The following is a 7,042-nucleotide window of genomic DNA, read 5'->3' on the forward strand; positions in this document are numbered from 1 at the left end:
ACTTGCACCAAGAGTCGGAACAGTACGAATGCTGAGGGTTGCTATCAGTTGTGATTTTATGATAATATTTATGAAATATCACATCATCATAATTTAATAAACTATATTATATCATCTTCAGTTAGTTATACATATTTCTTTCTCTGTCTAAATCCACCCCCACAATAGGGACGTTAAATAGCAGCTTCTTCGGTGAACAAGAGAGCGCGCGGTATTTGACCGAGCGGAGTAAGGTAAAGGTCGCAAAAAAGTACAGTTACACTGCTCCGATCTTTATAAAATTTTAGTATGATACTTCTAGATATGTATACTTTCGAAAAATGTAAAAAAAAAAAAATCGATTTTGTGAAAATTCTAATTAGGGTAGACCCCTTAACGGATGCGTCGAGCACGCTCGCATGATCCAACGTAAAAGAGAGCAGTGTCGCTAGCATATCCGATTCAATTCGACTTCGAATATTGTATGTATATAATATGTATGTATGCATGTATGTATGTATGCATGTATGCATGTATGCATGTATGCTTGTAAGTACATCACACATGTATACGGAAAAGTAGAGAGAAAGAGAGGGAGGGGGGAGGGAGGGAAAGATATATATATATATATATATATATATATAGAGAGAGAGAGAGAGAGAAAGGGAAAACGAGGGTTTGTTGGAAAATGCTCACGAATAAGGAGACCTGTTGCTCTCGAAAAAGACGTCGAATTATTATTAGACGCAGCGAGTCGTATCCAACGGCATTCCTCCTTGCATTTGTGTTTCTTTATGATTACGAGTTCAAAAAAATGAAAAAAAATAGAAAAAAAAGAACAGAAAGAAGAAGAGAAGGAAGAAGAAAAGAATTAACCAAAAAAAATGAAAGAAAAGAAAAAAAAATCTTCACGCCTTTGGTCCATCTATCTCTGCACCCTTGTTTCGAGAAATTTCATTTCTTTTAATCGTGGGGTAAAAGTAAAAAATCCAACGAGAGCAGAATCGAATAAAGTCCTTTTTGGTTTTGTGAGAAAGGTGGAGAGTATATAACTTTCCTGTTGGAAAACACCGCGAAATGCAATAATGCCTTGCGAAAAGTGCCACTTTTCTTAGTGAGTTTACCGTTCTTTGTTGGAAAGACCCAGAATGTCCGTTTGAGAAAATTCACTTTAGGAGGATCCTTGTCATACCGTTTTTTGTTTTTTATTATTATTTTTTTTTCTATTTAACTTCGAGTTAAGTAGTCAATTCGTTTTGATACGTAATTATTTTAAGAACTTAAGTAAAAGAGATTAACTTATTTTTCCGATAAACATTTATTTTGGAATCAAGTTATGTAAATATCTATCGATTTTCAAAATGATAAATTATTGTAAAATTTATTATATATGTTTTTTCAATTTTAACTATTTAATATTGTTTAATAATGTTTATTAAAAGATTTAATAAGGTATATATATACAATAGAGATACATATATATATATATATATATATATATATATTAGGGTGGGTCAAAAAAATGAATTATTTTTTTTTTTACAAGTGCCACGGAAAAATGGGTTGCTAGACACCTTAAAAAAATTCACACCAAATATGAGCTCTTAATTTTAATAGGAAGATCCTCCGCATCGCAGTTTTTTATTTTTTTCTCAGTCCAATAGAATAAATTTCATACCTCATCATTAATTGATTTTACAGAAAAATGTTCTGGAAGAATTTTGTAGGAAATTAACTGCTCTATAAAAATGGTGTCTTATGTTTTGGCGATTAAATTAAGCGTTCAAAAGATATTCAGAGACAGTTTGATGACGAAATAATTAATATAAAATATTGTAATATATATGTTTTATAAAGATTAAAAAAACAACACAATATATAATTAGTATACTAATGAAAAATGTGAATTATTAAAGCTTATCAGTATGATAGAAGATAGCTAAGATGTTTGCTCATTTAAATGCCAAAAATACTGACTAGATCCTTTTTAAAATCTGGCAAGTTCTTTTATATTTGTATATTTGATACATTTGACGATAAGAAAGAATACACTCAGAACTTTTCAGGCATCCTATAGTTAGGAAAACTACTCATCTTATATATGAAATACTTTTATGTGTTTCATGTATGTAATTGTTATTTCGTATGTTGCCTAGTCAGGCTGATATAATTCTATTGCATCTCTCCACATGCTAGACTCGGAACTTTTCAACCCCTTATATGTATTGGACACACTATGTTTTTATTATATATATATATATAGTATAGTATATATAAGTATTACTTTCATTTGTTCCGTGTAAGTATTTATAAATTTTTGATGCAATCTTAAGGTGCGATTTCATGCTGACGCTTGACGCTAGCTTTGAGCGTCAAATTTGACCACATTATATAATATCGATTGAAGTGCCATCTACATAAGAAGCAGCGTCAAATCTGAGCGTCAAACTGTAGGGTCAAGTGACATTGATGAATTAAAATAGCGTTTTAAAATCATTACAATAATTAATGTTATTTGAGTTTGTACTTTAAGATAGAAAACAAACACTATCAAATAAATGTAAATACCTGGTACACTTTTTAAATATTTCGATATAATATTAAAGAAAAAAAAGAGAAGGAATAAGGCCGTATACAAATGTATACACCCGAAAAATTCTAAAAACAGACATCATTAAAGTTACGTCGTTCGCTAATCGCAGCAAGTATAGCTTATCGCATGGTCGCCGAATATCAGGTGAATTTAACTATATGGTTTTAACATAAAGAGCTTACTAGCTACGCATAGGAACGAACGAACGAAAGAACGCATGCTTGAAACCGCTTTAAAACGATCGAGACTGGACAAGCTACTGTTATCGTGGAGTACAGCCAATATGCAGAGAAAATTACACTTACATATATGTACTCATACTCACACATACACACATGAATAAAGATAATCCAGAGAGAAAGGAGGAGGGATCGCAACAAAAACCATCGAGTATATAAGAAACCTTGTATAAATACGAGAGTGCGAAATACCGTTATACGTGCCTGTGCCAACATGCTAGTTAAGTACATATCCTTGATTTTACTATGTTTTTATGAAAACTTTTATCTTTCTGTAGATAAAAAAATAAAATCTACGCTTAACTTTTTTAAGATTTCTTATATATATATATATATATTACACTAGGATGATGTGCTCCGGCCGCACATTGCTGTGGCTTTGTTATAAAACGTTTATTTAATATAAATCTAAACTATTTAGTAAATTATAACACACAAAATAATACCACAATTAGAATGAAATAAATAAAATAATAATACTCGAAAAAATATAAAAAGCAAGGATAGTTGTCATATGTAAATATGAAAACTACATGTGACATGATTAAATTGAAATAATTGAATTGTAATACAGCGTCATCTATTGAAAACATATAGAACCTCGAAACTTAGATAATCTCTAAATAATAAATCCTTAAATTAGCGATAAAAAATAAAAAATAATCGCGATAAAAATTATCCTACATTTTAAGTTGGAAGATGTCACCCAAAATAAAAAAAATTTCATTAAGATCGGTTCAGTAGTTTCGGAGTCTATAAGAAACCAACAATGTGACACTGAATTTTTATATATGTATAAGGATGTATATATATATATATATATATATATATATATATATATATATATACATAGATGTCTTCTAAACATATATGGTATTTTCAAAAATATAAGGTTAATCGTTTAATATTCAGATTTATTCAATTTTTACTTGCATCATTTCAGTAAAAAATTTGTACAAATGTTATTACACGTATGTATAATTAGAAGATTTATTATTCGTAAAAGAAATTAATCCACTAGTTACATAATGATCTTCAATAAGTCTTGTTTAATACCTACTATATTTTCTAATTAAGCATCTTAAGACTAGTCACGTTATACAATTCATCTTTCTTTATAGTCATTTCTATCTCTTTCTCTTTTTCTCCACTTCCAGTCGAATATTAAGTTAATTAGGGTTACCCTAGACAAATTATAAGAACGAGTCGACGAGCCATTCTCTCAAGGTTTAATCTAAGAGTCACCAAGGTGTGACTCTTGTAGCATCTTGTATTAAATTGCTTCATGAGAGGATGATCAGGAACAATATTCGTTGTTCCTTTTTTCAAAAAGGGGGGATCACTTTACCTAACCTAACAGAAGAACTGTTCATCCTTTCTATTCCTCCCATGTCTAAAGGGATACACCCTCCTCGAATCCTTTAAGAGGTTCCTTCGAAGCATCAATAAATATAAGACGGTCATTATTTCGGTTGCGTACGCCGCTGGCACCTGTCGTGTGGCTACGCTCTTAGAAGGTAGCAGGCTTGGCGAGCGGCGCTTAACTCGAAAGGACGAAGGGAAGTTTAAATGGGTAGGGAGGGGAGGAAGCATAGCGACTCCTTCTCTGGAGAAACTCGAGAGACCGGTCCTGGAATCCGGGGCCACGCTTACTCGCCAGTGTCTATCAACCTTCGAGAACAAATTTTTGCTAGTTAAAAAGAAATACTTTAAAAAAAATAAAACAGAGAGACGAAAAAGAAAGAAAAATAGATAATTGGATGGATGGATGGATGGATGGATGGATGGATGGATGGATGGATGGATGGATGGATGGATGGATGGATGGATGGATGGATGGATGGATGGATGGATGGATGGATGGATGGATGGATGGATGGATGGATGGATGGATGGATGGATGGATGGATGGATGGATGGATGGATGGATGGATGGATGGATGGATGGATGGATGGATGGATGGATGGATGGATGGATGGATGGATGGATGGATGGATGGATGGATGGATGGATGGATGGATGGATGGATGGATGGATGGATGGATGGATGGATGGATGGATGGATGGATGGATGGATGGATGGATGGATGGATGGATGGATGGATGGATGGATGGATGGATGGATGGATGGATGGATGGATGGATGGATGGATGGATGGATGGATGGATGGATGGATGGATGGATGGATGGATGGATGGATGGATGGATGGATGGATGGATGGATGGATGGATGGATGGATGGATGGATGGATGGATGGATGGATGGATGGATGGATGGATGGATGGATGGATGGATGGATGGATGGATGGATGGATGGATGGATGGATGGATGGATGGATGGATGGATGGATGGATGGATGGATGGATGGATGGATGGATGGATGGATGGATGGATGGATGGATGGATGGATGGATGGATGGATGGATGGATGGATGGATGGATGGATGGATGGATGGATGGATGGATGGATGGATGGATGGATGGATGGATGGATGGATGGATGGATGGATGGATGGATGGATGGATGGATGGATGGATGGATGGATGGATGGATGGATGGATGGATGGATGGATGGATGGATGGATGGATGGATGGATGGATGGATGGATGGATGGATGGATGGATGGATGGATGGATGGATGGATGGATGGATGGATGGATGGATGGATGGATGGATGGATGGATGGATGGATGGATGGATGGATGGATGGATGGATGGATGGATGGATGGATGGATGGATGGATGGATGGATGGATGGATGGATGGATGGATGGATGGATGGATGGATGGATGGATGGATGGATGGATGGATGGATGGATGGATGGATGGATGGATGGATGGATGGATGGATGGATGGATGGATGGATGGATGGATGGATGGATGGATGGATGGATGGATGGATGGATGGATGGATGGATGGATGGATGGATGGATGGAGCGAGAGAAAGAGAGAGAGAGAGAGAGAGAGAGAGAGGGAACGATAGAAACTCGATTTAAGCGTATGGTTGTTTGTGTAACTGTCTATGTGTGTATGTTTTGAAGGATGACTAGCACTTTTCATCTACTTACTTTTTCTTTAGTTCTAAGTCCCTCCAACGCCATATTGTATAAAAAGAAGCATGAATTTGAGAACAAATAATCCTTCGTCCAAGAAAACATGCTCATGTTTTATTTGAAAAGATAAAAGGAAAGAAAGAAAGAAAGAGAGTGAGATATAGATAGAGAAACATATATCTATAAATGTTTATTTACTTTGATATGATTTTATTGGACGTAGATCATTGAGAACCGAAGCCTTTTAATGAGAACGTCCGTTCCAGGTGTCCGATGGAATGCACTTTCGACGTATAACTCCGCTTGTCTTAACAAGAAGGCGAACTACTCGAGGAAACTTTTCAACGAAGCCCACCAGTGAATTCTTCGATTTCTTCTTTTCCCTTGTTGTTACGTCTTCGACTTCTCTCTCTCTCTTTCTCTCTTTCTCTCTTTCTCTCTTTCTCTGTCTCTCTACCTATCTCTGTTTTTGCTTTTTTTTTTCCTCGGAGCATGCTACTTTCTCAGAGTTCTCGTATATTTTTGCCCTTAGCAGTAAACGTTACGATCTTCTTTTCAATCTATCTCGGTGATTTCTATTTTTCTTTCAAAGAATAGTCAAAAGTTAAACAATAAGTACATTTGTTTAGCATGTCACAATTTAAAAGTTTAAAGTTTACATTTTAGTTTATCAATTTTGAATGGAAAATATTTAAGGAGATAAATAAATTGATCAAAATGAAGATATAATGTTCGCTTTAATTAGATCGTATTTTTCCGTATTTATTAATCTAACTAAAATTATTACAATGTTACAATTAATATATGTTTCATTCGAGATAGACATAATAATTAATTATAGCTTATCATGTTCGCTACGAAGAAACGTGTTCTTTATCGATAGAATTTTAGTAGAACTGAAGAAGGTAAGATCTCTCTTTTACGTAAACTCTCTAGCTTGGTAAACGAAGAGAACGCTGTCTACTGCAAAACCAGTTATAATATATCGCACGGAAGTCGCCTTTTTGCATCTTATTCTCGTACTGTCGGCCATTCTGAGAGGATGCGGAAAACTCGACATACATACAATCGCAAACAGCGAATCGTTTCTCTATACTGAATCTTTCTTTCTGAACTGTATACATTAATCCTTCAAAATTTGTTTCATACATAATTATTTATAGTTTAGT

This window comes from Polistes dominula, unplaced genomic scaffold (assembly GCF_049000335.1).
Source record: "Polistes dominula isolate Pdom_NZ unplaced genomic scaffold, Pdom_raw_medaka contig_168, whole genome shotgun sequence".
Taxonomy (NCBI): Eukaryota; Metazoa; Arthropoda; class Insecta; order Hymenoptera; family Vespidae; genus Polistes; species Polistes dominula.